Raw genomic sequence first — 24,906 nt, forward strand, 5'->3', positions numbered from 1 at the left:
GAAGCATCTTGAGTTCACAAAATCCAACCTTATTTAGACAAGGTCATAGCCAAAGTGGAAGTTCTCTCCTCCCTTCAGAGAAAGGTACCTCCTTCTTTGATGGCCCCTTCTTTCCGCTGGGATCTCACTCACAGAGATCTTTCATGTAGGCAATTTTTTGCCACATTGTCTTGGCTTTCCATGTCTGAGATAGTCCCGTGGGCTTTTTAGCCAAATCTGAATGCCTTAAGGGCTGATTCTGAGGCCAGAGTGCTGTTTAGGGCATTTGTCATTCTACGAGTCTGCTGTGTACCTTTTTCCAATGTTGGATCGTTCTCTCCTTTTTAATTCTGATCCAGCTCTCTGCTATGGTCTGGAAAAGCAGTAAAAGATGGCCCAAGTCCTTGGACCCCTGCATCCATGCGGGAGATCCAGAAGAAGCTTCTGGCTCCTGGCTTCAGATCGGCACAGCTCTGGCTGTTTCAGCCATCTGGGGAGTGAACCAGCAGATGGAAGACCCCCACCTTTGCCTCTCCTTCTCTCTCTGTGTAACTCTGACTTTCAAATAAATCTTTAAAAAAAGGAAAGAAATGAGCCATCTTGCATTTTCTCCCATCCTACACCTCCTGGTTTGTCTATGTCCCTCACCCTTCACAACCTAGAATCCACCCACACACCTGCTCAGATGAAACATGAGCATCCAGGCTTGTTTCCTTGAGAACTAAGGCTGAGACACTCATGAAAAGAAAAAGAAAAGAAAAGGAGTTCTCAGAGTACTTTTATGTGATATTTTCAATCCCTTGCTAGATATTGTCCCAAAATAATATGATAACATTACTGTCGTGGTCCAAGCTGAATTCTACTGTCAGGCCTCCCTCTCTCACAACATTCACCACACACTAGGAGGCCGTGTGCAGAGTTCACAAATCCCAGAGGTCAGAGGAAACGTCAGTGGGGCTGCTCATTTTGGGCTTGCCCATGTCTGACCACCAGCAGGAAAGAGGAACTAACTGGCAGGTAATTGAAACTCCCTTAAAAAAGAAGAGAAAATTTAGGAAGAATTAGAACACAGGTTTATCTCTTAAACAAATGTAATAAAGTATATATTTAATTATTTAGTGAATAGAAATTAAATTTAACATGTAATAATATGCCACATTGTTACTACTTTTACTTTGTTGTATGCAAATATTAAGACAACAGTTAAAATACTGTATGCAACCTGTATTTCTCTGGGTCATGCAACCCTGGGGAATACAAATCAGTTCATAAAAACAGCAAAAGATCAGACTATAGATAAGAAGGCAATCCAACCAAGAAAACAGAACACAATCTAGATACAGTCATCTGACCAATAACCAAGTTAACACTGCACTGCTGTGGGGAAAATAAAAGAACTGGCCCAGGAACAACTGGATACTCATACAGGACAAAAATATATACCTTCACTCCCAACCTCACACCAGACAGCCCCAAACCCACAGCATTACAGAACAAAAGGGGGAAGGCCAGCAGTAAGCATGAGACAGTGTCCCCATGACCTCGGGGTGGACCAAGACTTCTGGCAGAGAATGCAGAGTGTCAGCCATGAAAGAAAATAACTGGAAAACTGAACGATGCTACAGACAAAATCCTTTCTGTTCTTCACCGTATCTTTATAAAACAAAACAAAAAGTGGAAGGCAATCCAGAGAAAGGGATAAAATGTTCACATTGCACACCCAACAAATGATCCAGGTATACAACATATGCAGAGCTCCAATACAGTAATAAATAAAGATAATACGGTAGGAAGCAAAAGATTTAAACATACTCTTTACAAAAGCAGATACAAAAGAACCAATAAACATGAAAACGAGCAAAAGACGGGTGTCATATGTTGTGTCTAACCCGAGGTAACCAACAGAGTACCTAAAATGTAATGTATTGGGGCGAAACGCACATTGTGAGTTTGATGGCTGTTTACAGTCCCGTCTCTTCTGCTGAGGAACAGCGTTCCCTTCTTCATATTATTCGTTGAACTCTTCTACTTAGTGTAGGGTAACTTTATGATCATTGAGTAATGGAAAATAGATCTTTGTGAAAATTAAGAGTGGGAATCTGAGGGGGAGGGGTAAGAGGGTTGGAGCATGGGCAGGAGGGAGGGTGGGGGGAAGTGTCACTATGTTCCTACATCTATACATATGAAATACATGAAACTTGTATAACTCAATTTTTTTAAAAAAGATATTACCCTGATATGATAAGGTACACTGTGCCTCGGAAATAATAAAATAATAAAAACATTTCCAAGTATCTCTGAAACAATGAATGAAATGGTTGTTTAGTAGGTTAAAAAAATTAAAATCAACCACAGCATGATACCTACTGTTCCACACCCACCAAAATGATTGAAAAGAGAAAGACAAAAATACCACCAGTTGCCAAGAATACAAAGCAGCTGTAACTTTCAAATTTGCTGGTTCCAAACTGGCTGACGGTAACTCCTAAACACAGACAGACACCTAGCCTATGAGTCAGCGCTTCCACTCACAGGTAAATATGCACAGACATGTAAAAACAAAAAGTTTACCCTTAAGACCTGTGCTAGAATGCTCACAGCAGCACTACCACCAACATCCAAACCTGCAAACTCCCCAAACACCCACCAGCAGAACCACACACAACCACAGTGTGTACTCACAACTACACGGCACACAGCTAGGAATGAACACCAACACCAATGATGTGAGTGAGACGTCACAAACACGGCTGGTGATTAACAGAAACCCGACATCACAGAATATGCTACAGAAATCCAGTTCTAGAAATTACGGAAGGAACAAAAACAGGCAAAAACCACCCTATGCAAGCAGTTCAAGTCAACAGCACAAGTCCTTGTCAAGGCAAGCGACCAGAAAGGCGTGTGGGGTTGGTCTAACCATGGGCTTTCCCCTGAGGGTACCGGCCACACGTGGCACTCAGCGGGTGAGGGTCTCATTGGTCCGTGTACACTGAAGATATGTACACTTCCTTACACATTAACAGAGAGCACGCTATGTGCTGTGCCTGCATCCCACTTGCTAACTCTGTGATTCTGAGCAAATGACTTAATTTTAGAGTTTCACACTGGTAAAATGAGAATACAAGTAATACCTACTTCCCAGAACTGTAGAGAGCCCTAAAATTCTACCCCAATAGAATAAACAGGACCTGCCAAGTTCAGCCTGGTACAAACATGAGTCACCCTGAAAAGGTAGTGAAACACCATGGCGAACCTGGGAAGTCAACAAGGTGGGAATGCCGGGAGTGCAGTTTTCAGCACAAATCCTTCTCAACGCTGGGTTGTCATCACTGGGTGGCAAATGTCTGCTCTGAATGAAACATCGGCAGACAGAATTCTAGGTTCTATTAAAAGTCAAGCTTTCCGCCAGCGCCGCGTCTCACTTGGCTGATCCTCCACCTGCGACGCCGGCACCCCGGGTTCTAGTCCCGGTTGCTCCTCTTCCAGTCCAGCTCTCTGCTGTGGCCCGGGAGTGCAGTGAAGGATGGCCCAAGTGCTTGGGCCCTGCACCCGCATGGGAGACCAGGAGAAGCACCTGGCTCCTGGCTTTGGATCAGCACAGGGTGCCAACCGTGGCAACTACTTGGGGGGTGAACCAACAGAAGGAAGACCTTTCTGTCTCTCTCTCTCTCTCACTGTCTAAACCCTACCTATCAAAAAAAAAAAAAAAAAAAGCCAAGCTTTCCACAACAGAGGATTAATGATATCCACTTCGTCACCCATGGGGAGATGAGACTGGATGGGTACGAGGGTCCCGACAACCCTGCCTTTTCAGTCAAGACATCTTCGTTTCCTAACTCAACATGACCCCCTCTTCTGTCGTCCCTCTCTCTGCGAAGAGAAGAACTCTAGCCCCTCCCCTGTGTGTGTTTGAGACCACGGGCAGTTAAATCACAGGACACAGTCAGCAACCCCCGAACATCTTGAACTCCCATTTGGAGAACGGGACATTATTAAGCACGCATAGCGCTGGGGTGGATGATAAGCACTCCATAAGGAACTGGCCGTTCCTGCCGCCTGTCTACTGACTCATTCCTGTGGGAAGACCACCAACTCTCCTCATAAGCGTTCCATTATTCCCTGCACTTTCCAGAGTGCAATTTGCTGCTATGTCCTGGGTCCCATCATCCGAGACACAGGAACTCTGCGTGCTGCACTGTCACGTGACCCAAGCCACGGCCAGCCCAGGTGCCCAGCCAACTAAGGGACCTGCCTCCTTTCTGTTTCAGGTTTTCAAAGGCAGGCAAAGGAACCCTGCCTAGCGTAACAATGCCTTTCAGGGCTTCCGGGAAAAAGCAGCTCTAAAACTGGAGGGTATCTGGGGAACTTTCTGTTCGAGGTTCTTTTGTTCTTTGTAATGTGCAGAGCCCTGAGTACGTGAAGAGGCCGGGGTCCAGCCGGCACACTGTGGCCTTCAGGCTGACTGCCCCTCTCTTTGGGATGACCTCAGTCCCTTTTGCAAGGACACTCTTGGCAAGCTTGTCACCCCAGTCCAGTGGACACAACTAGACACGTCTGACACCAGAGTGAACATTCGTCCTCAAAGAGCAACTCGGCCCAAATATTTCAGTGAGTACCGTTAGCTTTGTAAAACTCGGAGCTGGAAGAAGGGTTCATACAGCTCTCCAGATGGTCTAAACCAGGTGGCCCAAGTGACACACAGCCCACTGTCCTCAGCAACCTTGTGGCAAGGAACACTGATCTCTCTACAAGGCCGCACATTCCCAGAAGCCACCCAACCGCCGGGGCAACTGCTGTAACTCCACCCCTGCACCCCTACCCAAGAAATTGTGTTGGGATGTACAAAAGGCAAACTAATGTTCAATTACAGATACAACCTGAACCGTGCTCCAACCTACTCAAGCAGAACAAGGACAAGTCTGAGTTCTTCCTCACTGTGCTGCCAGCCCTTCTGTCACCATCCCAGGACACAGAAACTCAGTCCATCAGAGTCACCACTCCCGCAGGACAAAGTCGGGGTCAAAGGAACTTGGGAAGCAAGCACGTGGGGGAATTCTCTGGAAGGCAGGAAAGGCCCAGGAAAGGAGGTGGCCTGGGCTCTCCTGGGCTTTGTTTCACGCATCTGCTTCCTTGGGTTCCTCCTGGAGCCCAGCCTCCTTCACACTACAGAGAACGAGGCCACCTGAGCCCCAGGGCTCTCACCTCGGTGGACATCCGAGAAATGCCAGGAACCCACCAGCAAAACCACTGAGCAAGGGGCCAGGGAAGGAAAAACTGTTGATATCCATTACAGGGCATGGTTCCTGTTCTGATTATGACATTTACTGGACGCAGGGGGCGAAACCAACAGAGTAAGTCACAAAAGAAGGCGAAATCAAAACCTAAGAAAGCGAGACCAGTAAGTGTTTTTCTCGGTTAAAAATAGCCAGATGGGAGGCTGAAATCAGAGAGGGATTGAAGATCGCAGTGGGCTGGAAGTGAGTGAAAGGAAGTTGTTTGTGACAGCCCGATGGCTCCCCGTGATAAGGCACTGATCCCATCTTTAATAATAACCAATAACAGGAGCACCGCAGGACTCGCTTCTCCTTCTAATATTATGGGTAAAATTGTGCAGGCCGAATCAAATGCAATTACTGCTTAAGGCGGAATGGATGAAAACCCACAGCTCCCACACATTAAAAAGATTCAGTGGGTGGAAGACCCAAAGAAGAAAGATGTAATAACGTTTTTTATGATTATTACTTCCATTGTTATTATTTTGGCTTGGGTTATTATAATTACGATGATGATAATGACTTTTTTATTGATACTTCCCCTTACGTTTATCTTGAGAGAGAGCCCGTAACTGCCCAGCGCGCCTTGGAAAGGTGCCAGGGGAGTAGTTGGAAGCCATGATGGAAAACTCTTTTTCTTTTATACCCGTCCTGCTGTAAAAGGGTGGTTACTCTTTCTGTAAAGGTGGCCTTTGCCGCATAAAATAAAGTCGCATTTTTTTCCAGAGCTGTTCACTGGAATCCGGAAGTAACTTCTTCTTCCTTGTGAAACGGCAGATCTGGGTGATCAATCAAACCTCTGAACGCCCCTCTCTCCTATCACAGGCGGAGTTGATGCAGGGGGCACAGCTCAAGTTTCTATGCCCATCTCATTTGCACCCGTGTTCCGCTGACCTCGCTGATGAAAGATCTCAGAGCTGGGTCTTGCTTGATCAGTGTTTTTTGGGGGAAGAGAGGAAGAAGGATTAATTGATCTTTTGTCCCTAAGTAATACTATTTGATGGAAATTTAATAGAAACTGGTAGCTTTTAATATCGCCGGGAAGCTATAGAGAACTTGACATTTCAATTTGTTTCTGAATCACTCACACAGCCGAAAAGCCAGGAGTGCAGAGACGTTAATGAGATTTCTGACAGAGCGTGGGGTGTGGAAGGGAAGGAGCTGCAGGCCTGGTTCACCCACAGGAGACGCAGCAAGGGACCAGCGTGAGCTGTGCAGAGGGTGGCTTCTGCAGGTGTCCACACCTGTTTCTGGGGGGAGTGATCTGCTGAGAACCCACAGGTGGAGACCTACTAGACCCTAGAGACCTACTAGACCCTAGAGACCTACTAGACCCTAGAGAACTCGTCCCGACGCCCTGCTGCGGCATCAGTCCGCTCCCTGCACCAGCCTGGCGCCACAGACGTGGCCAGTGCTAGGTACCCCCAGCACCCTGCCGACACCACAAGTCCATCTCCCATGGCACCTGCCCCCTCCTCAGGTCTCAAAGCCTTCTCAGAGCCCACCCTCTCAGTGCTGGGAGGAAACATCCCAAGTCACCACTCTTCAAGGCAGCCGGCACTGAATGCGTTACCTCCCGGGGCGCTCAGCTGTCAAGAGTGCGCCGCAGCCGGCCTCCCACACCAGCCCCGCAACTCCGACAAGTCCTGCAACACAGGCGTTGCCACCCACAAACCTGGGAGGAGTTCAGCTCCTCCATTGCAGAAACTGGTGTCTCCTCGCTTCCCCTTCAAAGCCCTCCTTAAGGGACCCCCAAAACTCACTCTTGAGAAAGATTTCCTTTATCATCCCTATGAAAGTTAAGAGTAAAGGGGCTTCCAATCAGTGGGGATCTGGTTTATGTTTTCAAATTACCATACACACAGCTTGCATTAAGGGAGGTTTGCTGAACACCCACACAAACACCGTGTTTGCTCAACAGGAGATAAACGATGGACGATTAGACCTCGTCTGCTTAAGACCTCTCCATCACAGAAACAAATACACCATCGAGGCCATCGCCCACGCAGCGGTATCTTCACAATCTCTGTGGCTGGCACTGAACCTTCATGCACTCCAGGCTCCCCACCACCCAACACACAAGTAAGGTGGGGTGTCTAAAGCCACTTGGTGTGGAGCAATGGGTTGACAGCAGCTAAAAGCAGCCAACATGCCAGGTCTTGAATATTTCATTATTCCACAAGTGTATAAGTAACCTTATAGTTAGGACGTTTTTAACTTCCAGTGATCTCTATTTAGGTAGCTTACAATTAACACTGGCATACAGCGTAGCAACGAAGCCGCCCATCTCACAGCCCATCACAGTTTTGCAGGACACTGATCCAAACACATGTGCTCAGTACCTGCTATGTGCAGGGCATGTCAGGTGCACTGCCCTGGAAAATCTTATCTTAGGGGCAGGTGTTGTGACACAGGAGGTTAACCTACCACTGCATCACCGCGTCCCATGTGAGCGCAAGTTCAAGTCTTAGCTTCTCCACTTCCCACCCAGCTCCCTGCTAATGCGCCTGGGAAAGCCGCAGAAGATGGTCCAAGTGCTCGCGCCCCTGCCACCCACATGGGAGACTCAGATGGAGCTACAGGCTCCTTACTTCAGCCTGGTCCAGCCCTGGTCACTGTGGTCATCTGGGGAGTGAACCAGCAAATGAAAAAAAGCTCTGTCTCTCCCACTCTCTCTCAACTGCTTTTCTAACAAATGAATCTTTAAAAAAAAAAAATCTTATTTAAATGAGTGAAAACCAAAACATGCATGATTAAATTACCATCAGCATTGTGTGTTTATGACTTGTGAATCTCCCCAAATACTCGCTGGTGTATGGTAGCTGCTGTGTGTTCTCCACTGTGCCATATAAATCAAGCCCGTGTGATGTGAAACAACAGGGCGGGAGCTGTCAGGACACAGCCTGTGTGGAATCGTGAGATGGCTGCTGTTTCAGTTAACAGCAAGGGAGTGGGTGAGGGGGCGACAGAAGGAACGAGGAGAGGGAACTGCGGAGGGAAGGCAGGTCCAGCCTGCATTCCGCCAGGCTGAAGGGGCAGGCGGCAGGTGCCACGAGGCAGCGCCCACAGCGGTACAGGGGTCTGGTCCTCAGGGTGCGCGTTCACCCAGGCTCCTCGAGGTGTGGGAATCGCCAAGTCTGGGGGAGGTACTGGGGCAGAGATTACGCACCTGAGGCTACACACGGCAGCTGCTTTGCTGCAAGGGCCACAGGCTGAGAAACCACACCGGACGCTGCTCGGCTCAGAACTCCGACGGCAACACCCAGGGAGGACACCGAGGGAGGCTGACGAAAGCCCGGGGTGGGGCACTAAGTCCAGACTGGCACAAGACTTGTGATGATGGAGCCCACGAGGGCAGGGGCGGAGGCAAGCATGCTGCAGGACCACCAGCCCCCGCCTGCAGACCTACTGTGTGCAGGCAAACACCGTGTGTGGGTCCCAGAGGAGCAGGCACTCGACCTCCAGAGCCTTCCAAGTGACAAGTGTGAGGGAGAGCCGCTGAGAACGGACAGAGTGCGTGCACTGAGCACGGTGTCAGCACCTGCTGGGCGCACCGCACACCACACCTCTGCTTCCCACACTCGCTTCCTGCTGCCGTGCACCCAGGGAGCCCCTCTGCCACCCATTGGGAGGCCTGGATCTCCAGGCTCCAGGATTCAGCCCGGCCCAGCCCCGGCTGCTGCAGGCATTTGGGAAGTGAACCAGCAGATGAGAGATCTCCGTCTGTGCCTGCCTTTCAACTAAGTAAAACCTAAGGAAAATGTTCAAAGTCCTTTGACCTGGTGGGTTGTAGTTATCTGTGGACCAGCTGTTAAGACCAAACTCAGTCCAAGTTGTAACAGCTCACTCCTAATCAGAACGCACTATGTGCTATGTAAGCACTGCTCTAAATCCCACCGCCCCTCTGAGTTGCCCCAGGAGCCCACTGATGTAGGCACCAGTACCGTCCACATTTCACGAATGAGCAAATGGACACGCTGAGAGGCTGGACAACTTCCCCAAAACTACGCCGAGAGCCAGCAGTGGCGCCGGGATCAGTTTCCTCTCCTGGATGCCAGCACCGTTCCCTTGATCCTCGTATTAGTCCCAGGCCGTGGTGGATGGTGGTAACTCTCAATGCTCTCCAGAACCTGGCCATTGTTACCAGCGCCACCCCTGCTACCGCGCACCAAGGCTCCCTCCGCCTCACATGGTTTGTTAGAAGAACTTCCTAACCAGCCTCCCTGCTTTCACACTTGTCTATTTTCAACACTTCACAAAAGGACATAGCCAAATGACCCATATGCAGAACAAGGGGCGATCAACGTCTTGACGCTTGCATGAAGTGCAAGAAGAAACCACAACACAGCACCACCACATAACCACCACCACATGGAAGGAGAGAAAGCTGCCAAGGCCAAGCACGAGCAGGTGGAGCAACTGTGGCTCTTGTACTGGTGCACATAACTCACTGGCAAACTGGTTACAGTACTGACTAAAGGCGAACGTGCCCCATGGCCCAGCAATCCCACTCCAAGACCCAGACATACCTGATCAAAATATATACATGTGTGTCCCTGAAAGATGACAGAAATGACAGCAAAACCCAAGAAAACCCAGGGGGTCGTCCTCAACAGAATGGGTGAATTAACTCCGTAACATCAGACCACGCAGGACAATCCCGGGAGCCAGTACTGCGCAGCAATGAGAGTGACTGAAATGCAGTTTACAGAGGCTCAGAGCCCAACAGACCATGACACTCAGCTCCACAACCAGTTGGATTTTCTTAATTTGAAAGGCAGAGAGACATGGTGGGGAAGGGAGGTGGGACGGGGCAGAACAAGAGAGAGAAAATTCCTACGCACTAGTTCACTCCCCCAAATGCCTGCAGTACTGGGGCAGTGCTGGGCTGGCCTGAGCCAAAGCCAGGAGCCTGGAACTCAACCCAACGTTCCCACATGGGTGCCAGGGACCCATCTTCTCCCGCCGCCCAGGATGCACATCAGCAGCAAGTAGAACTGGGAGCTTATCTGAGACTCAAAGCCAGGCTCTCCATGCATCCCAAGCAGCTTCTCACTCTGCACCAAACAAGTGCCCCCGGAACCAGTTTCTGATGTTAGAAGTCAGAGCAGACTTCATTCTTGTGGGGGGCAGAGGTGGGCAGTGGAGGGAACACACAGGGAGGTGGTGTCCCTGGGTACAGCAGTGTCCTCAGGAGCATTTATATATATACTCTACATGGACCTTTAGAACGTGTGTGTACGTTTTAAATCTGACATATATCATAGAGATCACATGTATTCTGAAAAAGAAGTACGTACCAGGTACTTTTCAATTCAACCCCTCTATTCCCTCACCAAGGACTTTCCATCAAACGCAAGAGTGACATTGGAGTCAGCGTTGTGGCATACCAGGTTAACCCACTGCCTGTGATGCTGGCATCCCCTATGGGAGCCAGTTCGCGTCCCAGCTGCTCCACTTCTGATCCAGCTCCCTGCTAAAGGCTTGGGAAAGCAGCGGAAGTGGTCCAAGCACTTGGGCCCACCTCTTATGTGGGAGACCTGGGAGAAGCTCCTGGCTCCTGGCTTAGATCTGGCCACCCCTGGCTATTGCAGACATTTGGAGAGTAAACCAGCAAATAGAAGATTCTATACCACCCTCTCGAACTCTTTCAAATACATAAATAAATCTTTAGAGAAAGAATGAGTCAGGATGGCCTCACCGTGAGCCCCACACGTCTACAAAGACCCCCTATTCCAAGCACAGTCACGCCCTGAGGTCCCCGGGGCCGTGACGCTGTCCACATCTCCTCTTCACCCTTTATCCCCAGACCCCAACCAACACGGGACATTTTCTTTCTGCGTTGTGGGTCTGCAGGGTGACTAAACGGCCAATGCTCACCACACTCACATGGCACAGATCCAGCCACTAGGAGGGTTAGAAGATGTCAGGTGGACATAAGGCCTGGCTCACGAGGACTCAGCCAGGATCCCAGGCAGGAAAGACAAAGGCCTCCCAGAACACCCCGGCTTCAGAGCAGAGAGCCGACAGAGCAGGATGCGTGGGAAAGCAGCAGCCCAGCACAGGCTAGGGAGGAACAGGGGTGACCCCGGAACAGGCTCAGGGAAGACGCTAGCAAAGGGGAGACTGTGTCAGACTACAAAGCCAACCCTCCAGTAACCGGCTTCCAGGTCAGAGACAAAGAGCAAACGGATTTCACGGGCAGCGCTCCAAGGAGCTGAATTTACAGTGCTGAGTAAGCATATACAGCTAATAGGGACCATTTAATACACATTTATGATTTCAAACTTGAAACGATGTCAGTGCGATACGGTTGCCTGTAATTACAGCTGCACCGACGTCCAGTCTCTCCGTGGGGACGATGCTCGTAACTGCTGTCTGCGCTCGCTCTCAGCAGGGAGGCACACAAAGAGGAAATCTATCACTTGAACACCACTTTAGCCATATTGGTAGCCTGGGCTAGCAGCTGACTGTATTGAAATCGTGTCTCGTCTGCCTGGACAGGGAAGCCCTGGCTCTCATCCTTCCCGGCAGGTAACCCAAGGGCAGTTGGGACAAAACACCAGGAAGCAAGAGCCCCTCCTCCGAGGACCAGCTCCACAAACAGCAAGGGGAGCCCAGGCTCTCCACTCTGGATTCACACTGCACCTCCTGAGACCTGTGTGGTGCCCAAGGCTTCTTTCAGGGCCCAGTTCAGACTTAAACCTCAGAAATTCCTCATTTCTTCAAAACCAAAACCTCCAGCTCCAATACAATCACGTGATGGTGAGACAAGAATTTGGCTGTAAAACCTACTGATTAAAAAAGAAAAAACCAGTCGTCACCTTTGGCACAGAATATCTGAGGTCATGGTTAGAGGCGTGAGAGGCAGAGAGTTCTAGGGGCAAAACCACACAGAAAAGGAGAGGACTTGATGATTTGCATGGTAAGCTGAAGGCATTTGCTTGCTGCTTTCATTTACAAAAAGAAGGGAATTGGAAACGTTAGAAAGCTAACTACTATAGGAGCAGCTTCCGGTGGAGTAGAACGCAAGCAAAAGCTGGTATTATTTTAGAGCCGCCAATGGAGTACAAGAGAATTTATTTGCCCTTAGTGGTCTCAACATTTCTCTTCCAGCAGTACGGTTGAGTAAAAATGTACACAATTCCTTCTCCATGGCTCAAACCATTCCTGTGTCTCTGCTAAACAATATTTATGGAGCATACGAATCTAGTGCTCTTAACTCACGACCTAGTTCTAGAAGAGCTTGTTAAAGCATGAAAATACAGAGAAAACCATGAAATTATCAGTAATATAAATTAATGAGTATATCCATGTACCCGAAAGAAGGCAGCGAAGGACGAGCAGAGAACGAACTGAAAACGGAAATGTCACCATTTCTACATCAGCTTTCTTGGTCAAAGTTGGATGATTTGTAAAGTTGACAAAGGAATAAAACTGAAATTTTAAAATGCTTATAAAAAAACACATTTGTGGCATAACATTGTGCACTGTGGGGGAGGTGGGGGGAGAACCCAGCTTGCTTTTACATTTTTTTAAAAGGTTCCAACTCAACTTTTTACAATATAAGTGGTGACTGTTGGTGGGAAACTGCTAAAGTCACTATGGAAAATTGCATGGAGATCCCTCAAAAATCTAAACATAGACCCTATGACATAGCCATCCCACCCCTGGGAATTTACCCAAGGGAAATGAAATCAGTAAACAAAAAGCTATCTGTACCTCCATGTTTACTGTAGCTCAATTCCCAATAGCTCAGACAGAGAATCAACCTAAATGCCCATCAACAGAAGGCTGGATAAACAAACTGTGGGATATGTACACAATGGAATACTACATGGCAGTAAAAAAAAAAAAAAAACATGAAATCCAGTCATTTGCAACAAAATGGAGCAAGCTGGAAAACCTCATACTTCAGTGAAATAACCCACTCCCAAAGAGACAAATACCATACGTTCTCCCTGATTAGGGAGAATTAATAGCACTCCTAAAATGAAAGCTATAGAAGTGAAATTGACACTTTTAGAATCAATGACTTGAACAGTCCTTTACATTATGGTTGAGGGACTGTTTATTATGGTTACTTTTTATTTTGTTTATCCTTTTTTTCTTTGTTTTCTTTCTTTTTCTTTTCTCTTCTTCATACTATATGTTGAACTCCTTATGTAACATAGAGCTAATCATTTGTATATTAAGTCAATTGGAAAAAGATCCCAGTAAAAAATAGGAGGGGGATAAGAGAGGGAGGAGGTAGTGTATAACTGTAAAGCAGTACAGTTCTGCATACAGTCCTACAGACTTACATCTCAGGGTACAGCCTAACAACTTGCCACGTGACTCCAAACCCATAAAAATCGGTGGTATAAATGCCGTCTAAACTGTCAAAATGATCATATTAAATGTCAAAGTCAACATACAGACAGTTTTAAGTATGAAAGTGATCATATAAATAACATCAAGTGCCTGATAATAATAATAGAATTAAAAAGGAAGGAAAGCCCTACATGGGAAGCAGTTCACACAGCAGACTCCTAGAATGACATTAACTATAAATAACACTCTGACCTCAGAATCAGCCCTTGAGGCTTCCTGGTCTAGCTGAAAGGCCTGTGAGAGCATTTCAGGCATGGAAAGCCAAGACTCAGAAGCAAAATATATCCTACACGGAGGATCTCTGTGAGACCTCAGTGGAAAGAAAGGACCATCAAAGAAGGATGTACTCTTCTCTGAAGGGAGGAGAGAACATCCACCTTGCTTATATCTGTGTCCAAACACTGATGGAGTCTATGGTCACAAAAGGCTTCCATATCCTTGGCAGCCCATGGCAAGAACCTTAGGTGATCACTTTCGTCATAAATAAGAGTGTTAATTGTTAAAGGAACAACAGAAGTCACTACACACTTGCTTCCCATGCAGGACCTTTGTTCTTAATGAGTTGTACTATGAGAATCGACTGCAAATCTTGTTCCCAAACTGTACTCTATATGTTGTATGGGAGGGGTGCAAACTGTTGAAATCTGTGCTTAACATGGAGTTGGTCCTCGGTATATAAAATCAAACTAAAAATGAACCATAATGAAGAAGGAGATGGAAGAGGGAGAGGGAGGTGGGATGGGAGTCGGGGTGGGAAGGTGTGTATGGGGGAAAGAACCACTATATTCCTAAAGTTCTATCTATGAAAAAAATGTACTCATTAAATAAAAACTTAGAAAACAATGTAAGTGGTGAGGCTCTTAATGATAAGACAAGCACTTGGCCAAAACTGTAGGCTTCAGAGACAAAAGATGACCTCAAGTCTCAACTCGGCCATTGTCTGGTTGGGGGACAGTGGCTACCACAGTGAGCCACCCTGGATGCATCCATAAAATGGGGACGCAGCACAACTTACTTCACAGAGTGGTCATGAAAACCAACTTCTTTTTGGGTGAGAACTTGCAAACATAAAAATCCAACACAATGGCACCACGTACACAGTGTTCAATCTTAATGTACATCATCTCACCATACTTCTTCCAGAGTATGTGGGTGATCTTTAAAGGAAAAACACAGCAAACGGACTGAGACCTGCTGTGGCACAGCCCCTCCTCTTAGACTAACCTGCATGAAGAGTTTGGTAGGTATGTTTTATACCATTATTTCTGTATTTTCTACTACATAGATATGGAAAATACTACTCCTGGGGCACTATGAACAACACGAGATTACATGAGCAGCACCCCACTCTATCGCTCCATCTTCAACTTGCTGTTTTGTTTTTGAGGTTCACTCACTGTCATATAGGTGTAGTTCAATATTCTATCATATGATCATACCACACTGTGTGAATCCATTGCCTATAAATGGACAATTGCATGTTTCCAACATAATTCCTTTCTGTTCCAAAATATTTCTCAAGTGGTTGTCATTATGAGGATTTGCATCAGGTTTATTCTGATGGGCCTGTCTATTGTGTTTCCAGGCTGCTATTCCTAGTGCCAAGTCATTTTTCTGTCCATAAAGCACTTCCTACCATATCATAAGCGCTCTTCCATCTCCGAGAATGTAGCCCAAGCAGCCTAGCTGGGCATGTCAGCCCTTCAGCACCTGACCTCTGCCCAAGCTGATGTTACCAAGTTTTCATGATGCAAACACATCAAAAGAACACAAGGAGCAGGAAGTAGTGCTACTGTCTAGTAACAATGTGGCGGGAAGACTTGAAGCTGTGTAAACAAGACACCTGCTGTATTAGGGGTCAATCAGCCACGGCTCCCTGCTGCCAATCCCAGAAGGCACTATGATTTTCCTCAGTACCACGTCTTTCAGTCTGGAAGCTCCTCCCCAAGCACAGGTTATAGCTTCCTTATCTTGGCTCCATGAGACATAGTGCACAGCTCTGGTAAAGCACTTATCCAAAGTCAGGCCATTTATTTCGGGTATGCTCCCCGCTAACATTTCCACCCCTTGTGGGGGAGTTCTAGTCACCTCTGTGTCCCCAGCACCTGTTGCCCTGAAACAAGGAATAAATGTTGACTGAAGGAACAAATGGACAGCTGGAGTTTATTCTATGCCAAGTGAGAACAAAATGGCCAACAGACACAGGTAAAAATGCTCAGTATTACGAGCCATGAGGGAAATGCAAATGAAAACTAAAAAGAGGCATCACCTCACCCCAGTTACAATGGCTATCATCCAAAAAACAAGAATAACAAATTCCAGCAAAGATGTGGAGAAAGAGGTATCCTAACACACTGCTGGAGGGAATGAAAACTAGTACCACCATTATGGAAGGCGGCACAGAGATTCCCCAGAAATCTGAAATAGATTGACCATATGACCCAGCCATCCCACTCCTGGGAATTTGCCCATAGGAAATATAATCAGGATATGAAAGAGTTATTTGTACCCCTATGCTTATTGCAGCTCGATTCACAATAGCTAAGGTATGGAATCAATCCAGATGTCCATCGACTGATGACTGGATAAAGAAAATGTGATAAATAGACATGATGGAATACTATGTGGCCATAGAAGAGAATGAAATCCTGTCTTTCACAACAAAGTGGGTGCAACTGGACCATCATACTTAGTGAAATAAACCAGTCCCAAAAAGACAAATATCATTTGTTTTATCTGAAATGCAGTAGTTAATATAAAATACAAATGAGTATAAGAGTGAAACGGACATCTTATGATTTGACTAGTGTTTACAGCCATTGTCTTCTGTCCTGTGGAACTGTGGTCTTTCTACATCTTATTTGTTGAACATTACAGCTAGTGGTACACTAAACCTGTGATTATAAAGTAAACTGAAAATATGTTACTGCAAAATTTAAAGGAAAAAAAGGGAAGAGACAAAAGAGGTAGAACTGAGAGTGGGAGGGTTATCTTCTTAGAACTGTTCCTATGGAATACATGAAATGTGTTCTCTTTGTATTAATTTAAAAAAATTAAATGAAAAGGGAGAAGGAGAGATGAAGGGAACCTGGGGTCTGTGATTAAGATTGCTTAAAAGGGAGATACACAGTACAGTATATACACACTGGGGTTTGCTGTACACGCTGGAGTATGCTGTACACGCTGGGGTATGCTGTACACACCGGGGTATGCTGTACATGCTGGAGTATGCTGTACACGCTAGGTTTGCTGTACACGCTGGAGTATGCTGTACACGCTGGGGTTTGCTGTACACGCTGGGGTATGCTGTACACACTGGGGTATGCTGTACACGCTAGGTTTGCTGTACACGCTGGAGTATGCTGTACACGCTGGGGTTTGCTGTACACGCTAGGTTTGCTGTACACGCTGGGGTTTGCTGTACATGCTGGGGTATGCTGTACATGCTGGGGAATGCTATACATGCTGGGGTATGCTGTACACGCTGGGGTTTGCTGTACATGCTGGGGTATGCTGTACATGCTGGGGTTTGCTGTACACGCTGGGGTTTGCTGTACACACTGGGGTTTGTTGTACACACTGGGGTATGCTGTACACACCAGGGTATGCTGTACATGCTGGGGTATGCTGTACACGCTGGAGTATACCGTACACACTGGGGTTTGCTGTACACACTGGGGTATGCTGTACACGCCGGGGTATGCTGTACACACTGGGGTATGCTGTACACACTGGGGTTTGCTGTACATGCTGGGGTATGCTGCACACACTGAGGAATGCTGTACACACTGGGGTATGCTGTACACACTGGGGTTTGCTGTACACACTGGGGTATGCTGTACACACTGGGGTATGCTGTACATGCTGGGGTTTGCTGTACACGCTGGGGTATGCTGTACATGCTGGAGTATACCGTACACACTGGGGTTTGCTGTACACACTGGGGTATGCTGTACACACTGGGGTTTGCTGTACACACTGGGGTTTGCTGTACATGCCGGGGTTTGCTGTACACGCTGGGGTATGCTGTACACGCTGGGGTACAAGTTAAATGGCGTTGTCTTAGCCTGTGCTATACTCAGCCAAGCCACACCTGGCTCTGGAATACTCAGGCAGGAAGCTGATCACAATGAAGTTCGTGATCATTTTCCTTTTACTCGGTGCCATGGTGCTCCCGGAAGCCTTGTGTGCATTCCCACCATGGGCAGTGTCATCTCCAGTTTCCCAGCCTCCAAAGCTATTCCCTGGCCACCGACCATGAGCTTCTGGAAATCCAAAAGGCACTCACTCAGGGACTCCTGTGTGCTGCTAGGTGCTTCCTACAATGTCAGGGGGGCTCTGGGTCACCAGGTCCCAGAGGGGTCATTCGGGAAGCACTTTAGAAACAGACGTGGCCATGTGCACAACTGGGCAGCCACTTAGAAAGTGTCGGCCACGCTGCTCCGTGCAGACAGGAAAGCAGCAGCAAGTGCTGATGGCACATCTCTGAGCTGACAGTCTCGCCAAGTCTTCATGGCAACGGCTGGCACCGGTGGAGGACACATCGGGCTTCTGGCCGGGTGCTTCAGATGATCATTATTTCATTGACTGACTGGTGCACAATGCAGGCAGCAGACACTCTTCATTAATCTCCACTCTTTCAAACCAGGAAGATGAGGCTAAGAAGGGTTAAACGACTTGCTTCAGGTCACCGAATTTACAGGTGACACAACTGGTTTTCACCAGATGCTGGGTTTCTGGTTTTTGTTTTTTCTTTTTTTTATTCTGCCTCTAATGTGTCTGCCGTTGGCTGGTTTTAGGACATGATGTTGGCAGCTGTTCTCACTACAAGAGGCTGCCCAGGCAGCATAAGGGATGGGGCCAAATCCCAGCTAACGATTCTCATCAGGTCCTCTGCTCAAGGAGACAAACTACTGATGCAGGCTCTGGATGCCTGGGCTCCACCTCCTCCTGTCCTGGGCTCCATCTCCTCCTGTCCCGGGCTCCGCCTCCTCCTGCCCCGGGCTCCGCCTCCTCCTGTCCCGGGCTCCGCCTCCTCCTGTCCCAGGCTCCATCTCCTCCTGTCCTGGGCTCCATCTCCTCCTGTCCTGGGCTCCATCTCCTCCTGTCCAACAACGTTCAGCAATGTCCCTGCACTGGAACCAAGAGCCCCTGGAGGTTCCTCTGCCTCAGTCGGCTCTCAGGATAATCGGGGACCGGCCACGGGCAAAGCTCGCCTTCCTACACTCTGTCCCCCAGGGCCCTGAACAACCAACCAGCCTCTAACACCCAGGAAATCCTGCGGTCACCTCCTTCCAGACCACAGGAGGGAAAACCACTGACCAGGTCAGTCCCAGCCAGCCGCACCTTTAACAGGCGTGAAGCTGGGGGCACTTCCTTCAGAGGAACCATCGCCCACTTGAATCCTCACCCCTCTTTCTTGGCATCTTCTTCCAGTGGCCCCCGCCACCTGCCCAGCACACAGCAGTGTGGGGATGTGATGCTTGGAGTCACAGCAGCTCTGCTGTGAGCATGGACAAAGAGCCAGGGGAACATCAGAGATGCCGAACGGATGCCCTGACAAGGAGGAATGGAGCAACCAGAGATTCATCACCTCTCGACTTCTCGTGTGCAGGAATAGTTTCTATTATTTAAGCCGCTTAAACTGTGGCTCTGCAACTGACTAGGTACGTGACCTTGAGCAACTTACTCAACCTCTTGGAACCGATTTCTTCAACCAAAAAATGTCAACAATGCTTATCTCTTAGGGTGACAGTGACAACAAAATGAATACGTGGGAACACAATATGGTTCCTGAATCCCAGAGAAGCGCTCAATGAACACTAGTTATGTTTATACTACTAGCTGGGTGTTCTGCTGCTATGGGCATCAACCACTCCTAACTAACACAGACATGCATTCCAGAGGTAAATGATCACTCCTGGCTCCCAGCATTGCTTTGTAAGCCTGTAACACGCCATTCTTGACCAGATGTCTTCACTGAGCCCTTCTAGGGGCAAGACTCTGCCCTAGAGATCAAACGAATGGTATGTCGGTGGGGAGGTATCTGGGAGAGACACAGGACACTCCCGCTTAGTCTCAGCTGGAAGGAGTTTGTACGTGCCTTGCCCACGTCGGGCTGTGATGCCTCTACAGCCAGCTGGGTACATGTCTGCCTTTCCTGAGTCACTAACACACCATACCACTGCACCCCCCCCCCCCCAGGCTTCACACTTGGTCTCCCGAGATCACCTGCGTATTTCCAGGCTCCACTACAGAACGACGCGTCCTGGTCCAGGGACCTCTCAGAGCTCCGTCCTCCAACCCCCAGATTCCCACCATGACCATAGTACAGCGTCTCCAATTCCCCGCTGGGGACACGGCCGGGCGAGCATGGCCTTTGAGTCCATTTGCTTGGGTTCGGCTGCCCTAGCACAGAGACAGATTCAACACCTGGGCCAGCACGGGGAATTCCAATTGCGTTTTGCCGCCACTGGACTTCAGCATTCCCAGACCTGAGTAAATGACAGATCTGACGGAATTTCTAAGCCGCGGCGGCAGTTGTTGGCACTATGCTCGGTGTCTCCCAGCTTCTGATAACTTACCAGTAAGTCCTCCACAGGAATCCGGCTGTCAATTTCCTCCTGCCTCAACCCATGTCCTCAGGGCTCCCCTGTCCTTTCTTCCTCTCTTCCAAGAAGTCTCTCCCCACCACCCCCAGCCATTTGCTTTCTTCTACACAGTCTGGATTTTCTTCGGCAGCCTCAAGCATAAAGCTACGTGGCCCTTATCTATTCTCCCTTCTTTTTTGGGGGGAGGGTCACTTGGAGACTGCATGAGTGACGCTTCCCAGCACAGAGCGCAGCCGACCGCCCCTCCCCGATGGCCATGTAACAAGTCCCTGTGTCTGCAGGGACAGCCACACTGCCGACTTGTGCCCTGGCCTGGGCTCTCGTCACTCCAGCCTCCACCGCTCTCCCAGGGCACTGCTCTTAGCCTAGTTGGTAATTCTGTGTGCTAAACCCCTTCAGGTTGCAGAACTAAATCATGAAGCCCAAGATCAATGAACCTGATGATCCAGAAAACCATCATTTGCCTTCAGAATCCTTTTCGGTAAAATCACCCAGCCCTTCTCCCTGCTGGTTTCCAAGGAGTGAGGAGATGATAGGGAATAGTTGAGTGAAATCTGCAGCGTCAGGATACACGTGGGACTTACCCTGTGCCCATCTCCTTGGCTCCTGCAGTCCACGGTGCAGGGGAATGGCCCTGGGCTGGGGGAGCCATGAGCTGACAGGTGCTTCATGGCACCCATGTTTGCAATGCAATAAAAGAAGGGAGCCCCCAGAACTCCCTGGGAGTCCCGGCGGTTCCTGGTCTCCTTGGAGCCAAGGCTGGCTTGCTCATCTTCCTCCCTTGCCTTGCTCGCTGCTTCTGGATCCCGGTCCCCTCCCCTGAAAAACAAAGAAAGAGCAATAGAGATGGCAGAGCTGGTGGAAATAAATCTATTCCACCAACTGTTCTGAAAACATTGGATTCCTAGAACTGGGACGGAGCTCGCTTTTGTGTGGCTTTAGTCCTGTCCAGGGCTTTGCGGTTGATCTATCCTGCCTGTGGTGCAGTAAGAACCTGACTGTGGCGGCGGGGAGTGGCTGCAGGACCACCCACATGAGTGGGGGGAAAGTCAAATGGAAACAAGCGCAGATAATGGCCGGTCCGGCTGGAAACACTGGCCCCAAACATCAGGAAGGTTCCACTTCCCCTCTGCGAATAGCAAACTAAGTAGCTCTACAGCCAACCAGGGAGCGTTCGTCCTAAGAAGAAAGAGAAGAGAAAGAAGCACCCGGCCAGAGTGATTTTGCGCCTGGGGTCCACCCCGGCCCCACGGATCAGGACTGTGCTTTTCAAACTTTGTTGACCCCAGCCGACAAGGACAGATTTATCGCACGTCTCGCCCCAGTATTTCAAATTTTCTACTTTGCTTCTGCTTGCAGGCAGTGACCCACCAGATTGGTTTCACGACCTCGCAGAGAGTTTACATCCTGCAGTCTTGAACTCATTAGGCCAGACTTTGTGAGAACTCTGCAGAAACCGAGTGAAAATTCAGTAATCACCCTTACCCCGTGTGAGTTGAGAGGGCTTGCTCAGTTGGCCTCTAGGGAGAGCCCATTTTTAAATTTTTACCCATCTTTCCCCAGGGAGAACTTGATTCCAGCATTGATCTTATTCCAGCCCCTGGCATCAGCACTCAGCCTGTGAGAGCTGGGTCCTAGGGGGCAAGCGGCTGAAAACAGGGCTTTGGAAGAGGGGAGCTGGCCCCGGGCAGGACAGCATCAGCAACAGACCCTTCTCCCCAGGCCTCTGCAAAACCCTCCCACCGGCCTCCCCCTCCCCTCTCTCCATGCATCAGGGTGGCAAAGAGCAAGCCCTGGGCTGGAAGCAGGCTGGAAGTTCCTTCAGCCCACGTGGGTTTTGGCCCCCAGGCATAACAGACACCAGGCGCTACTGCTTCAGACACAGCTGTGTCAGGGGTCCTCAACACGTCCCTCAAACAGGTAAGATTCTGAGGAGCAAGACAGACTCAAGTCCCAGGCTTTGCTGAGTCCATACCCAGTCCCTGCCGGGGCCGAGGCTTGAAGGCTGTGGGACCTCGGACGATCAGCACACAAGCGCTTCCACCTGAGAAATCAGAGAACTCACACCCTGATCGTCCCTTGACTCATCTGTGGCCACAGGGGCAGTTGTCTCTGATGAACTTGAATGGGATGGATCTTGACATCAAAAAGGGTCTACGCTCAGCCTTCTGTAGTGCACAGTTCACCCGCTCCCTAAAAAGTAAGGCTACAGGCAGGGGTCCTCCCATGATGTTCCCAGTTCCCTCTAGGGTCACGGATATACAAGACAGCTCTCCAGCCCCCAGTGTTATGCAGTACCACCCAAGTCTTGGGCACAAGTGATCGAGTGACCCTCCGGGGTTCCAACTCGCCCACAGGAGAAACTGACGCACGGCTGCTTCCCCATCACTGCTTGGCCAGCCCCCAGCTTGGAAAACACGCCCTGCAAACCTCTGTGGACAGAACACATGAACAGACAGGAAGTAAGTCAGACGTGCAGAGCTGACTCTAACCAAACGAGACCATAAGCAACAGACCCAGGAGCCCCGAGCAGCCGCCAGGCCAGGCCCAGGGTCTGTCGGGTCCAGCTGGCCCGAGCTGTGCTGCTTCAGAGCAGCCTCGGCTACTCCCGCTCCCAGCAGGCAGCCCCACACAACACGGAACCGCGGAGCAGCTGGCTTTCCTGCCGGCCCTGTGGACGCCACACTGCTCTGAAGAGCTGCAATCAGTGCAGACGGTTACCGCACATTAGTGGTGTATGGAAGCCAGCTCCAGACACGGGAGCAGACTCAGCACCTCCCCATCGAGCAAGTCCCAAGAGGCACGGAGACGCTGTCAAATAATGACTCTGCACCTTAATATCTCAGGACAAATATGTGCATGGCCACAAAGGTTAAGGGCTCTGCCCGCACGACCACAGGGTCCCGGCACCCTTCATTCTTAATCACCGGTTTTATTGCCACAGCGTTGTCAGAGTCGTCACCCCAGGGCCTGGCACGGCTCCGTGCAGCAAATGCAGATCTTTATCGCGGGTGAGAAGTGTGCTCATTTCCCCTCTTAAGGCACTGCCTCTGACACCCGCGCTGCGCCGGCTGCCGGCCGGGACTAATGAGAAGCCTCGGTCCCCTCGGAAGTCCTTTTATTGATGGGTGCACTTGAACATGAACATGATCAAAGGGTTTCAAAGAGGCCAGGGCCACTGTTCAGACTGAAGCAAGAGCTGATCTAAGGAGCCCACGCAGGCGAGGAGGACTTTCAGAAACCAATGAGAAAGCCCGCTCTCAGCATTCACACAGAACGGGGAATCTCAAGCAGCCTCCCGCATTTACCAACCAAAGACAAAGATAAAAGAAGGAGCGCGCACGGACCGTCCAGGCTGCCGGGTGCTCCTCACACAGCTCAAAGACTGCCGCTGCCAGCGGTGTTACGGCAACAGCGCCACGTGTCTCGCTCAAAAGACGGCGTGCGATTGCGGGTTGATAAATCATGTGTGTGTGCGGACACCGAATATATTACATTGATAAAGCAGGCATTGTTTTTTTAAATTTCAGAGCCAGAGAAACAAAAAAAAGAAAGAAAGAAAGAGGGGGAGGGAGGGAGAGAGGGAAACTCTGTACGCTCGTCCACTCCCCAAACGCCTGCAGAGGTTGGAGTGTGGCCAGGCCAAAGCCGGGAGCCAGGAGCTCACTCCCGCTCTCCCACATGGGCTGCAGGGACCTAACTCCTCGAGCCACTACCTCCTGCCTCCGAAGGTCACGTTAGCCGGAAGCTGGACCTGGGAGCCAGCACGGAGACTGCAGCCCAGGCCCCTGAGCTGGACACGGGCATCCTAACCAGCAGACTAAACGCCTGCCCCGAGCAGGTGCCACTTAAACCCAAGCACAGAGAGGGCGTCCATGGGAAACGTCCAGCACTCGGTCCTCTCCATGAAAAGAAAAGGCCGGGGTAGAAATCTCTGTCCCTGAAATATTTTTCATGAAGTTGGCCGTTTCTTCTTTCTTTCTGGCTGAGGGCATGCTACGGGCCACTGGCTACCTGATGAGCTTTGCATGTAGCATTCTGAGAAAAGTCCTCTCTCTGGAAGAGTCGTGACTTGGCTCTGCCGGGGACAACACTGGCTTTTTGACAGGTGGAGCACAGTTTGTTCAAGGCAGCAGAAGCTCAGGTTGTTAGGTCACCGGCATCATGTCTGCTTTGCGGGTGAGGAAGACCAATTCTCTCTGGGGAGCGAAGTGCCACTAGGATTTGAAATGCTCCTTTCAATGGACATGTTGGCTTGGAGCGAGTGCGGATCTTACCCTAGGACAGGGGCTGGGCAGACCCCTGCTCTGTCGCCCTGGGGTGTACCCTTACGGGAGGCAGCACAGTCCAGAGTCCCTCTGCCTGGACCCTAACCCCAGCCTCTTCCATTGAGTAGCTATGCGACTTCACCACAATGTACTCATTGCCTTGGCACCCGGCTTTCTCGCCTCTGAAACCAGAGAGCCGTCCTGCTCACAGGGCTCCCACAGGGGCCCACAAGCAGAGGGAGGAGAAAGTTGGAACAGGGCTGAGGCACTGAAGACCTGCAGGGAGCCAACAGCTTGGGTGCTGCTACCTCAGGTGCAGAACCTGCCGCCCTGCACCAAGGCGGGCACAGCAGCGAGGGAGAGAAGTCCGGGGGAGGGCACACCTGATCTTACAGGAGA

This window comes from Lepus europaeus, chromosome 6, assembly GCF_033115175.1.
Source record: "Lepus europaeus isolate LE1 chromosome 6, mLepTim1.pri, whole genome shotgun sequence".
Classification (NCBI taxonomy): Eukaryota; Metazoa; Chordata; class Mammalia; order Lagomorpha; family Leporidae; genus Lepus; species Lepus europaeus.